Source organism: Equus asinus, chromosome 9 (assembly GCF_041296235.1).
Source record: "Equus asinus isolate D_3611 breed Donkey chromosome 9, EquAss-T2T_v2, whole genome shotgun sequence".
Classification (NCBI taxonomy): domain Eukaryota; kingdom Metazoa; phylum Chordata; class Mammalia; order Perissodactyla; family Equidae; genus Equus; species Equus asinus.
In genome coordinates this window covers 48,302,791-48,317,314 of record NC_091798.1, presented here as the reverse complement: position 1 = coordinate 48,317,314, position 14,524 = coordinate 48,302,791, and the positions used below count along the sequence as shown (strand labels likewise).

The 14,524-nt window shown below is 38.7% G+C and overlaps 1 long non-coding RNA gene across 1 annotated transcript in view; it reads right to left on the bottom strand.

Moving 5' to 3' along the window:
* Positions 1-14,524, bottom strand: part of LOC139046182 (uncharacterized) — a 71,828-nt gene that overhangs the window by 30,152 nt on the left and 27,152 nt on the right. The window lies entirely within an intron of this gene.

Genomic DNA, 14,524 nt, shown 5'->3' with positions numbered 1-14,524 from the left:
CTCTGGCTTCTTAATCCTTAACATATTCCACACTACCTTACCTCAATCACTTACACCCTTAGTCATCCCTTGACCTTGTCCCTATAAATAACTGCAATCCTTCCATAATCTCAATTTCAAAGATGCTACTCTCTGACTTCATATCTCTTCAGCTCACTCCTAGTAACCCCGCCGAATCAACCTTGCAGTATCACCAGGACTCTGAAATCACTAATCCTATCATGAACGCATCTTCCCTTTCCTAGCTTAAATTCCACTTCAATCATACCTACTTCTCAGCAAATATCCTCAATTCCCTCCTCTGTCTTCCTTTAACTCTCTCACTTGGTTATACCGTTAGTCAGATTAATTTCAATTCTCTGCAGCCAAAGTTGACTAAAGGAAAAATACACAACCATGCTAACTTGTCTCACTTTAAAAACATAATTACTAACCACAAATGGGCTCCTGTAGTTGCCTGGCAATCACACTATATTCCTTATCTCCATTTACCTAACCACTCTACCAAATGATTAATTCATATTCTCTCCTTGATCAGAAAAAAATTTCAGCAAGCTCCCACCATAACTACCTGCTGACCTGCATCTCTACTTAATCTCCTATTACTCCATATGGAAAATGCTTTCTGTTCTTCTCTTTGGCATCATTCACATTGGTATATAAGTATTCTATTATTTCTTCCAGCTTAATAACAAATCCAATTAGTGTTATACTTCTCTATTTCTCTTTACAGCAAAATTTGTTTAAAGTGTTGTCTTATACACCGTTTCCAATTTTATCCCTCTTACTCACTTGAACCTACTCTAAACAGATTTTGGCTTCCATCTTTCCATTAGAAGTAGTCTTAGAAAAGTCACCAAGAAACTCCACATTGCTAAATGCAAGCTCAATCCTTATCTTATTTGACTGTTCACAGATGTTGGATTAGAATTAGAAATATTGCTATGAATTCATACTTTTAAAAATAAATATAAACAGAGATAGATACAGAAATAGTTGTGCATGTAGTGTGTATACGTGCATGTGTTTGTATACCTGTATACATGCATAGATTTCCTAGTTTTGCCTGCTGAAAGAACCCAGAAGCAATAGCACCTCTGTAACAATTGGTATGCTAAGGATCCAGATTTTGGTTTCTAAGCGCCATCCTCCATTGAAAGAAACCAAGACTCCTTGGAGAAATGGTTGAGTCCAGGGAGAGGACAAGGAAACTATTATAAAAGGAGCCTGGAACATCATTTTTGTGCCAGAAAAAAAGGAAAAGCTTTGATGGCTAAATGTCAAAGGACAAAAGAGCCAAATTGAAGAGACATTTTAGCTAAATTATTGACACTTAGAGTATCAAAATAAACAATAAAAATTCCAGCTTACAAAACATTGAGTAAAATAGGAACTCATTTTGTAGAGAAGCAGATAAATGTGTATATATGCTGCGCATGTGCTAATTTTACTGATATAAATAAATATATGAATAAATAAATGGAGAAGGCAAATCTTTATCTTACTATAAAATATCAACTTACAGAGAGAGAAAAAGATTGATGAAAACAGCAACTATCTGGCAATGAACTATCATAGTGGTTATTAATTCCAGAAGGAATTGTCAGTGGATGTTAAGGATAATCGGTGGAGGTTTGATGAAGCATAGGATATTTGCACAATGTATGAATATCTTCCCATGAATTTAAATATAAATAACCAGAAAAAAAAAGGAAAAATATTGACTCTATTTTTTGGTGAAGATGGTGGAGAAATCTGACAGACAGAAACTGAATTGACAGTTCAGCAAGGTTAAAATCACCCATAGTGAGAACAGAGTGCCTGTGTGTCTCCTGAGATGAGGTACTGTGACGTGCACAGCGTTCTTTCTGTAGCATTTCTGCTAAAAATGTCAGGCCTGAGACAGCACACAAGGAGACATGCAGGTTGAGGGGATCCTGCAGAAGAAAGCTCTGGACTCTAAAACTGTCAAGGAATGAAAGACAAGGGAAGGCTGAGGAACTGCTCCAGACCGAAAGAGACTGATAGGATAAGACAACTAAATGCAGCCTGTGTTCCTGGATGGGATCCCAGTGGGGCAGCTGACAAACTGGAACAGGGTCTGTGAATTAGACAATTAATGGTAGAGTTTTATCAATATTTATTTCCTAATTAAAGGGGGTCTATGGCAATTCTGTAGAAGAGCCCTCTTGTTTTTAAGGTGTACAGGCTGGATTATTGGATTAGTAAGGGGTGATAGGGCATCAAGTCAAGAAATATATATATATAAAAAACATTACATTTTATATATATATTATATGTATATATTTTATATATACGTTATATATATACATATAAAGAGAGAGAGAGAGAGAAGGTGATGGAGCAGATGTGCAAAACGTTACCATGGAGGGGATGCAGGAGTTTTTGTGCTGTTTTTGCAACTTTCCGTAGGATTGACACCATTAAAAAACAGTCCTCACTTCCTTGCTGTGATTTATGAGGCTCTATATGATCTAGCTTCTCATTACCTCTCTGACCTCCTATGCTGAATACTGTATGCTCTTTTAATCCACTCTCCACCCTTGTCCTCCTGATCTGTGCCCTAGGAAGCTCATCTGTGACCACATCAACAAGTCCCATTGGCCCTGGCTTCCAAATTGGGTTTGGACAATAAGCAGCACTATCAAGAGAGTGAAGGGTAGGAGAAAAGAGAAGTGGGGGCATTTATTCCCCTAGCTGTCTCTTTGCCAGATCCCATATTGGCAGGAGCCATTTCTGTCCCCAGGCCCTCAGCCTCTATCAAGACCCTCTCTTCCACCCTCTCCTCCATCTACAGTGACAGCTCTCTCAGTGTTTGGTAGCCCCTCCCCCCATTCCATTTTAAATCTAAACCTCCCTGGGGCTTTCACCATCTCTTGTTTGCTCCTCTTAACTCTGCTCGCCTTTATAGATACCCACTTCATCAAATTCTCAATTACCTTGTGGGAGTGTCCACTTGTCCTTCCAGCATCTCAATGGATACACCTCACCTCCTGTTACTCCACCCTTCATGCATTCTGTTCCATCCACATTGGAATTCTGTACTGATACTGGGACCTGCCAGGCACATCTTTATTCTGTTTTCTCTCCCTGAAATGTTCTTTCCCCAGATATCCACGTGGTTCGCTTCCTCATCTTCTTATCTTTAATCAAAAGTGATCTTCCCAGTGAGACCCAAAATTTCAACTTTCTCTGGGCTTTCTCCATGGCGCTTATCACTCTCTTACATAGTATGTATTTTACTTATTTGCCTATTTTATATCCTTTTCCCCTTCCGAATATAAAGCACAGAAAGGTAGGAACTTCTGTCTTTTTTTATACTACTGTATCCTCAGAGCTAAGAACAGGGCCTGGCACACAGTCAGAGATCATTAACTATTTGTTGTTGAATAAATTGTATCTAAATGCCCAACATATTGGTGATCGATGAATTTTTCAATTAATGACTGATTGACTAAAGAAATGAATAAACTTTGATGCATGGAATCAGAGAATTTAAGAGCTGAGTGGAACTTGAGAGTTGAGAGACCATTTGCTTCAACCTTCTAATTTCACAGATACGGAGATTGAGGCCCACGTTTTAGTGACTTATAGTGGGACCCAGCAACTCTCATATCACAAGTGGGAAGCAAGGTTGAGATGCACATCCAGCTGTCTGACCTCTGAGTCCAATGCCCTGCCACATTCATACATTCATTTCAGAAAAAAGAAATAATAAGGAAATATATTTCATATTATTCTAACTTTTGTTTTATATACAGATATTGATTGGAATATTCCGATGAACCACTCTGAATCTTAGATTAGTGTCACAGTCATTTTTAGGGCTTAAGCATAGGTAGCCTCTGGCTTTAGGCTAGTTTATTGTCAAAGCCTCTGCAACTTGTCTCTCGGCTGCTCAGTATTACTTCTCACTGTATGAGCCATGGGTGATCTTTTTAATTCCACTAAGCTGCTGAAACTAATAAAAGTAAAGGTCTTTTTGCCTCTCTAGCACTCCTGTTGATGCAGAAGTGTTTTTTCTATGTTCCCTTGCACTAAATCTCTTGCACTAAATTACCCAGAGGATGGAAAACCAAAAGAAAGGAGCATTTTGCCCAGCCCCTACTGGAACAGGGGAAAATAGTTTCCAAACTATTTCTATTTTAAAAATAGATTTAATAAGTAGAAAATCTCTCTAAATTCAATCTTCCTGCATAATTTGCCATTTAAAAGTGACTCAGAAATGATCTTCATTTTTGGAATAAAGCAAAAAAGAAATTCTGGGCTTTTGTTGTTGATGTTGTTGGTGGTGATGGACTATTTGTTGGTTTTAATCATTTTATACCTTACAGAAGAATGGACTATTTTTTTAAAACCAAACATAACTAATCGTTTTGGCCTCAGAGAGGCATAATGATAACTCAGTAGTTTGGTCTTATTTTCCCACTTAGAGTTAAGGAAACTGAGGTGAAAATATCTCATCTAAGATCACATAGATAGAAAGTGGCAGAATTTGGGTTTTAATTTAGATCAGTCTGATTCTAATATGTAAACGCTTTTGACTATGTTATAGCCAGAAAGGAGAATTGTCATTCCTCTGAACAGTAATACCAATAGTTCTTTAACTACTATTCTTAAAAAACTTTTATATATTTTTAAACATTTAAATTGGCTTCCAGAAGCATAGATTCTCAAGACTGAAAAATCTCTGGGGTCATCTAATCCAGTGTCCTTCTGGCAGCTTCAGTCTCTTACACAATATCTGGGCAACTGAGCCTCTGATCTCTTACTGAGCAATTCAAGTGATAGGGAACTTAGTACATCCAAAGCAGGTTTCAGTGTAACTCTAATTATTAGGATAATTATTTATTTTTATATAAGTTCTGTATCTCTAAGACTTTTGAGTCGTGGTCTTTACAACAAAAACATGCATGTTCATCAAAAATATGTTCTAATCCTCCTATCTATCAACCTTCTTCTAGAGTATAGAATCAGAATAGAACAGAACACAATACCACGATACCATAAAACCTCATTCTGATATAGTTAGGGACGCGGATTGTCCAAAAATTCGAACGCAGGTCGGTGATATTACCAGGTTAATGAAATAACCCTGATGAGCCCGGAGTTCAAAGGTCTGTCTTGTGATCCAGATCCACCCTGCTCCCTGCTGTACTTTGGCGCCACCTGGTGGTGGACACAATGTATCATATACTGTGATGTGTGTGCTGGGTATTCAGTTGGTTGGTCTAGTAAGAAATAGACAAACAATGACACAAAGAAGTATGTTAGAACAAACTGCGATAACTTCAAAGAAGAATAGGAACAGTAATAAAGAGAGAATAGAACAAAAATAGTTAAGAGTGGAAGTGAGGGAAAGCCTCCTTGAGGAAGTAACATTTAAAACTTAAATGATTATAGGGGTCAGTGTTACATGCAGTTAAAAGAAAGAAACAGTAGGTGCAAAGATCCTCAGGAATATAGAAACAGTGTATTAAAAAAAACTGCCAGAAACTCAGTGAGGCTGACAAGTTGTTAAAAGGAGGAAAATGAGGCTGGAGAAGTAGCCAGAAGCCTGAACTTGAAGGTCTAGAAGAGATTTGAGGTTCTCAGACTGCAGTGGAAAGCCATTCAGGTTGGGACTGCTGTGGAGTGAGAACAAGAGGAAAAGCAAGGAGACCGGTTAGGAGATTATTGAAATGGTTCCGGTGAGCGGGGCTGGTGGCTCGAACTAGAGTGGTAACAACGGACGGAAACAGACACGACGGGTGATTTGTTGAGAAATTGCTTTCTCTTGATTTCATTGTACCTTCTCTTTTTACACTTATGTGGTTTATGAACATGCCTTGCATTTTTGAATGAAGAAAATTAGGTAATAACAAGTACTATTAGTTGAACGAAAACCACAGATTTTTTTATTTTGTTTTGTTCTGTTTGTTTTTTTAGATAGTTTGTCAGCTAGGTCCTCGCATTATGTGCACCGCCTTAGAAAACAGGAGGAGACGCTGCCAGACTCCTACATCAAATTGACCATTGGACCTTCAAGCAGACATCAAAGAAGAGAATGGAAATGGAGGCTGAGAAAGAAATGCTTCTTCCTTCTCGATTCCATCAGGGTGTTTACCTAGCTTCCTCTCAGATGTGAGTAAGAAAAGTGTGCACAGAAGTCATATAATTTAATGGGTAGGAACACAGGCTCTGACACAAGATCTCCCTTCCAGCTCTGCCGCTTACTTGGGCAAGTTACATACCCTCTTTGTGCCTCACTTCTACATCTGTAAAACGAAGATAAAAATAGAACCCATTTCATTGAGTTGTTGGAACAATGAAATGAGTAATATAAGAAAGGGGTTTAGAAGAGTGTCTGGCATATAGGCAGTGTTAAAAAGTATTAGCTTTTAAGTTTGTGAAAGATCAGTATGTAGTGCACTTTGAAAATAAAATTGTCACCAGTAAGAGGGTTATATACTTAGAGTAAGTATAAAAGTACGGTGTTTCAACTTTTTCTATCTGCTACGTGGAGATGAGTCACATACTGGAAATACTTTCTCACCAACTTGAACACCCAAAAAATCTAAGATCAGCAAAAGGATAAAATGAAGAAGAGGAAAAATGAAAGGAACATGTAGGTTTCCACTTATATCCCTTTTTCTATTAAGAATGTGATGGGAGAGTCTCTTGGTGGATGTTTTCTATTTCTCCAAAGATGGAAATCTGTTAGAATAACCTCTACACTTAACAGTATTTTGACACCTCTAATCAGTGTATTGTAAACAAGGAAAAAAATAAATAAGACAATGCTCTCAAGACATGACATGGACTTTGTTGTGACTACCTTTAAATATAAATACTTAAACTCTTCACTGCATTTTCTTTTAAAGGATTTTTAAGAGATGCTAAAAAATAGTTTTGTCTGGATAACTGAGTTGGATTGTAAACAACAGTCTGCAAGAGTAATATTTCCCAAGATGGCACTCTGATTTTTTTTTTTTAAACCAGCAGACCACTTTGGCAATAGCCAAAACATTCAAGAATAACTGTTAATGACATAGCCAGATGTGTCTTAGAGAATGAACTGTCTGGCCAAACCACCAAACCCTACAGAAATGGAGAATGAGCTCAGCAAGTAGAAAAAATTCCATCATGCATGATGTATGCTAGGAATATTATTGTGACTCAATGGCATGGTCTTTATTTCCTACTGGTTTAAAACTCTTTCTTAGAAAAGCCATCTTCTCCCAGTGTTTCTGCAAGATAACAAATATCCCTCCCTAAGTCATATCCTAGTACCCTGAAGGTATTCATGTGTGTTCCAGCAGGGCTTGATTCACTCCCGGGAGACACTGTACTCACTGGGTGATTCTAGCTTATTATTATATAAGAGTGGCATGCATTAGTCATTCAAATGTGTCCTTATCTAGTGAGACATTATACTATAGTTTGTTTATTAAGAATTGGTTTTTAAAACAAATTACCATTTGAAGATATTTCTTTAAAGAAAAACTAGCTTATTCTTATATTAGCAGGGAACACTTCTCCCTCGCTTCTCCCCGCCTCCTCATGCTTGCCTTTTGGGGCTCTTTACCAGAGGGCCTCTCTCTGCCCCTCTCTCACTCTTCCCCAGAGGAGGAAGAGGATTTATCGGACTGGAAAGTTTGGGAGCTCATTGAGGTCAGGTTCCCTGTTTCTCTCTGTCTCGGACCATCTCCATCCTCTGTCTCAGTCCTCTTTCTCAGGCTCTTGCTCTCTATCCCAGCTGGATGCTGGCAGGAAGATGCATTCTCAGCTGTACCTTGTTTCTTGAGAGCTTTACTTGCCTGTAGGTCTTCGCAATCTCGTCTGCTTTCTGTCATGCAGTAACCTTATCAGATCAGGTTGTCTCAAGTGGCTGGGGAAGAGGAGTGAGAGGAATCTGGCGGTTTATTTTCGAGAGGGGAGTAAATTCAGTTAAGAGTTAAGGAAGCCCACTTGAGCAGTTGATGCCAATAAGTACCTAATTGCTGGTGGCGTGGGATGCGGCTGCTGATATCCTCAGGGATGCAAGAATGAGACTCCGGGGGCAATGTACTGGCATTTAAAGTATCTCCAGCATTTGAGCAAGGTGGGGCAATGGTAATTATAAGAGCTCTGAAGCTGATTAGTAACTGCTCCGTGCCATTTTTGCACCAAGGAAAGAAAATAATAGTGTCAGATGAGTTAATTCTCAACTCAGGTCACCATATAAAATCCAGAAGGCCTCCATGGTAGCATTTAGAGACATCTTCATCTCCTGAAGTGAGAGGGCAGAGTGTTTCTTAAAATAGTCTCAGCTGGGGCCAGCCCCGTGGCTGAGTGGTTAAGTTCTCACGCTCCGCTTTGGTGGCCTGGGGTTTCACTGGTTCAGATCCTGGGCGCGGACATGGCGCCACTTGTCAGGCCACGCTGAGGCGACGTCCCACATGACACACCTAGAAGGACTCACAGCTAAAAAATATACAACTACGTACTGGGGGGATTTGGGGAGAAAAACCAAAAACAAAAAAAAGAGAGAGATTGGCAACAGTTAGCTCAGGTGCCAATCTTAAAAAAAAAAAAAGTCTCAGGACCTGGTTTTCAAACTCGCAGATTTACAAAGATTGTTGAATTAACGGCCCTCAAAAGTCATCTATGTTATCAGAGCCCTGTCAAAGGAAGAGTAAGATCCTGAGATATGGGATGAGAAAATGTAGATGGCTGTCCTTGAGGAATAGACTTCCAGATTTACCCTGAACCTTCTAAGCCAGCACAAGTGTCTCCTTCCCATTGCTGTAAGATAGTGTCCTCTCTTTGCTTGGAGACCATTTAAAGGCCTCATGTGAGGCATACGCCTTGAGAGATGATTCTGGTCCTCCTCAAAATCCTAATTTCCTTTATTGCTTCTAAACCACTAAGTAGATTCAGTCTCAACATGGCCTACCAAGAGAACTGTTAGCCCTGCTTTGGGAGGAAATGGATTATTCATCAAAAACACCCCAAGATCTGGCTAATGTGTACTGGCAGGGACCAAAAGAACATGCTGAATACTGGATGTGGATATGCTATGATTTAGGGTTTAATGTCATAGCAATCATGTCTACATTTATTTCTAATAGGCTGCTAGTATAGCTCCTTGAAGTCGGAAAAAATTATAGCTGGAAAAGCTGGAACTGCATAGATGAATACTGAGGAAAGGCTGAGAAAACTAGTCATGTCAGAATGGATTTATTATACAACCCCAGAGAATAGTTGACTGTGTTCCCCTTGGAGATCCCAGAGGAAGCTCCCATTCACTCTAGCCATGGAAGTCTGCCAGTGAAGGAAAACCAGCATTGCTGAGAAGCTCAGTGGTGGCTGTCTTCTTGAGGTGGGGCTGAGAGTATGATATGATATACTCTTATGGACCTGGATTCCCTGCAGAGGACCGGATTCCAGCCTAGCAAAGGCCATGTGGCAGCACTTAATTATCAGAGTCAATATCCATGCAATTACTCTAATGGGCAACACTGTCAGAGGCAATCAGGGAGCCCTGACCCATAGGGATTAATCAATGATAATGGCTTATAGAACATGGTGATCCTAGAGTCAAGATATATGGCCAACCAACAGAAGTATTGCTTAATATCTATAATAAAAAATGATCAAGAGTGCGGGAATAGAAGGCTTATGTCAGCCATAGCAAAGTCATGATCCCTTGCCAGACCTGAGCCTATTCTCAGACCTAGAACCCATAGATTTAAGGAAAGACTGGGTCCCTTTAAGGAAAGATTCTGAAATACCTGTGCAATGTTTACAGTGTGATTTTCCCTGTCTTTCCTCTTAGGGATCTATGACCATTTCCCCAGGTAATGTGCATTCACTGGAGAAAGGAGAATATTCAGACCTTTCAGGAGTAGTTTAATAGAGCATCTGAGATGACTCTGATACATGGAACAAAAACACCATCATGGCTCCCTTGTTAGAGTGCAGAAGCTAGTGATAGTGTCTTAGCTCAAATTTGGTCTCGCAGGGGGACCAATGTGTCATTTTCCTGGTTTCTGAGTGCATAATTGGTATGGATATACTTGTTAGTTGGCAGCACCCTCACTCTGGTTCCCTGGCCTATAGAATAAGAGCCAGAAGGGGAGGAAAGGCGAAGTGGAAGCTCTTGAACTTGCTAACTCTGGCCAAGCTAATAAATCAGAAGCAATATGTCATCCTATGTAGAATTCCAGGAATTAGTGCTACCCTCAAAAATGTAAAAGGATACAAGTCCCCATTATATCCCCTTTTAACCTTCCAGTCTGGTCCCTGCGAAAGTGAGATGAATTATGGCAGATGATGTGAACTCATTTATTGGGTAACATGGAAGCTGTCAGTTTTGAATGGGGCTCTTCAGTAGGTTCAAGATGCATTACAAACACTGCTGGTACTTGGGTCATATGTCATGGCAGATTCTGTGGTGCTAGAGGTTTCTAGATAAGGATGCCATGTCTTTTTCTGCAAGCCCCAAGAGAAGAGTCACAGCACAGACACCCTATACTTCTGGAACAAGACAATGCCATATGCAACAGAGAACCATTCATCATTTGGAAAGTAGCTCCTAGCATGCTACTGGACCCTACCAGAAGTTTGGCATCTAACTTTGGAGCATCAAGTGACCATGTGATGGAGATGCCCATCCATATCTAGATTTTGTCAGGCCCACCAAGAAATAAGACAGAAGGGTAAAGCACAGGGTGGAAATGATACATTCAAGTTCAGGCCAAAGGAGGCCTAGAGAGGAAAAGAAAGTTAAAAATGATCCAGATTTCCTTTCCAAGACACTTTTCTGTATTGCACTAATCCCAATCCCACAGCTTCATAGTTATGGCCTTATGGGGTGTTCCCTATGACCAGCTGACAGAATGTGACCAGTTCAGGTTGTCATGTTGATTAAATTCAAAGGTGTATTGCTACTACATCTCAATCCCATTCAAACTTTATAGGCTGACCAAAGGCTCTAAATAGCCTATAAGATGCAGTTCCACTCTAAGCATTTAATTGATTTCCCTGCTCAACCTGGTTAATTATGTTTTACCTCTTTCTAGGATTCAATTTAATGTATGGCTTGATTATATGGCTAAAACACCTTTCAGGAATGTATTTGGAGTGATATATTTCGCTCTTTTCATATCAACAATTTATTTATCTTGCCCTAATATTGAGTAATAGTTTGCTAAATATGTCAGAGATGGAGAGAAAAAAAAGGAACAAGAGCAAAGAGGAAGGAGTGAAAAATTATTCACATTCTGTTAATAATCAGAGAGAGGGGAGCCAATGGTACCACAAGGAACATAAAATTAGAGCTAAAACATTGGGCTAAAACTTTGGACCACATATATAATTAGTTGGTCTTTGACAAAGAAGGCAAGGCAATTCAAGCAAAATAATCTTTTTCACCAAATGGGGCAAGAACAATTGGATAGCCATATGCAAAAAAAAAAAAGAAAGAAAACAAAATGAAAGATAAAGGGAAAAAAGAGAATCTACCCTTTCCTTACCCTATATACAAAAATTAATTTAACCTGGGTCCAAGATCTAAATGTAAGTTAAAACTATAAAACTTCCCTGAAGAAAACATAGGAGAAAATCTTAGTGACCTTGGACTTGGCAAGTATTTTTAAAAAGGATACAAATATATGAACTATGAAAGAAGAAATTAACAATTGAAATTCATCAAAATTTAAAATTTTTCTCTTCAAAAAGCATGATATAAAAATGACAAGACAAATCAAAGACTGGGAGAAAATTGTATTTAAAATATATATAGATTCTTACTCTAGAATATATAAAACTCTTACTATTCTATAATAAGAAAACAACCGATAGAACATGGACAAAAGATCTGAACATAAACCGCCACCAAAAAAGATATATCAGACGTAAAGATGCTCACAAAAAGATGCTCCACGTCAATAGTGACTTTAGAAATGCAAATTAAAACCACCTTCCGACACCATCACACAGCTAAAACTAAAAAGTCTGACTATACCTACTGTTAACAAGGATATAGATGTACTGAAACTGTCATATACCTCTGGTAGGAATGTAAAATGGTACCACTTTTTTGGAAAAAAGGTTCACAACTTAAAAGTTAAATATATACCTACCATATGATACAGGCATTCCACTCCTAAGTATTTACTCAAGAGAAACGAAAGCACACTCTCACACAAAGACTTGTACACAAAGGTCCAAAACAGATTTATTTATAAATAGCCAAAACCTGTAAACAACACAAATGTCTATCAACAGGTGAATGGAAAAAAGCAAATAGTGGTAAATTCATACAGTGGAATACTACTCAGCAATAAAAAGGAATGAGCTATGGATACATGCAACAATAAGGTGAATCCCAAAATAACCATGGTGAGTTAAAGAAGCCAGACAAACAAAAAGGTGCATACTAAATGATTCCACTTGTAAAAAATTCTAGAAAATGCAAACAATCTATGTAACAGAACGCAGATCAGTGGTTGATTGAGAATGGGATGTGAGAAGAAAGGATATTTTACAAAGGGGCACAAAGAAACTGTTAGGGGTGATGGATGTGTTCATTGTCATGATTGAGGTGATGGTTTTATGGGTATATATTCATGTTGTACTGTATCAAATTGTACAGTAAATATATGCAGTTTATTTTATGTTAGTTATACCTCAATAAAGATGTAAAAAATCAAATTATACCTCAATAAAGCTGTTCAGGATGACCCAAATGACAAGAACTCTACCTTACATTAAGCATATTACAACGAGAAAACAAATGCACACAAATGAAGTACTTTTAGTAATTCAAATATGGGTCAAGACTTGGTTTACCTACCTGTCTACCTAGTTTGTATTTGCGGATGTTCTAGGGAAGAATTTGGGTTTGTAATGCAGACTAAGAATCAAGACAGAGGAAAAGAACGTGAATTGTTAAAGGGTCAACATGAGCCTATATGTCTGCACACCTAGAAAGCCTCTGATAACTTCTACCTATTGCTTTTCCCATGGACTCTCGTCAAACTGGAGTAAGTACGAATTTCATGGTTAACATATCCACATTATTTGCCTGTTCTGCTTACTGACAAAACAGCCAGAAAGAAACCATGGCCCAGCAGAAGGGAACCTTAATCCTCCCCTATGCCCTGTCAGTGAATTTAGGTCCAGAGACCAAAGGCTGCCTAGAATATTCTCATAGACCCAGAAGTCTGGGTCCACCACAAGTGGGAAGCAAAAGCCTGATCAATTCTGGTCAGAGCACGTCTCTGCTGAACTTCAATACTGCTTCTCTAGCAAGATGCACACATAACGAAGGTCCACGTGAGACTTACCATGTCTTTACAGATTCATGTTGTGCAAGATTGGCTTGAACAGAACTCTGCTTTTCTGCTCTATACCAAATAGGTAAAACTTAATGATAGAGAAAGCTTGGTGAAATTTTGCTCCAGCATTCCCAAACTAAAGGAAGAAGATGGTAATGAAGTCATTTCCTGTATAACAAGCCCAGCAAAATATAAAAGTGAAGCTAATCAGCCTGAGAAGCATTACTCAAAAGGAAGGGCAAGGAAGAAGTGGAGATAAATCACCCTTGGGTGCCATAGGGAGGAAATGAGGCAAGTAAAACTGGGGGAGTTTATGTTTGGTGATATTCTAATTACAGCTGCCCAGTGTGGTGCATAGTAAATTTAATTTTTCTTACTCAAATTCGGCCTGCTGTTCTTACTCTGATAAGCACTACCCTAAGAACTAGCTTGTGGGACTCGAGTGGATTGAATTTTGGACTTCATCCCCACCTATGGGGAGGGCAGAGGAATACACGGATAGATGAAGTGTTGATAGCAATGCAATGGCAGATTCGGGGGGTATAACATTTTGCTTTATTCTTTCTATTTTAAAAAAATTATATTTGTCACAAATATTTTGTCTCTTTCCTTTTTTTCACATTTGCTGGATTGACCGGTTATTTTTTTCCTCTTTTACTATCTTTTCCTGGTAACTTGAAAGTCCTATTCCAGAATTCTATTTTTCTAATGATTAACTTCCTATTTTTAAATAGACTAACACTTCATTCTATATTTCTCAACTGATGTAACAAATTTAAATAATATCACTCCAAATAATGTATTCAGCAAGCATCAAAGAGAGTTCTGAGTTGGAATTCAACCTGCATTGATTGTACAGGTATAGGAGTGAGCAGTGGGGTTGTGGGTCAGGTGACTGTCTCCAGGTGAAAAACACCCATTCCTAGGAGGCTGTGGGGGGTTAGAGAATGGCCCCAGGGTACATACAAGAGTCAGGGGCCTAGACGCCTCCATTCTTCTGCCACATTTTATTACCTGTGTTTCATTCAGTCCCTTCTGCACTCTAATTTTGTGGTTATTTTTAGGTTCTGCTAAAAAAACTGACCTTGTGGACTTTGTGTTTTTTTTTTTTTTTTGAGGTCATCTATATCAACTTTTTGGAATTTCGGTTTTCAGATCTTCTAGATTTTGAGATCAATTTGTTCCTGTCTGCTTTATAT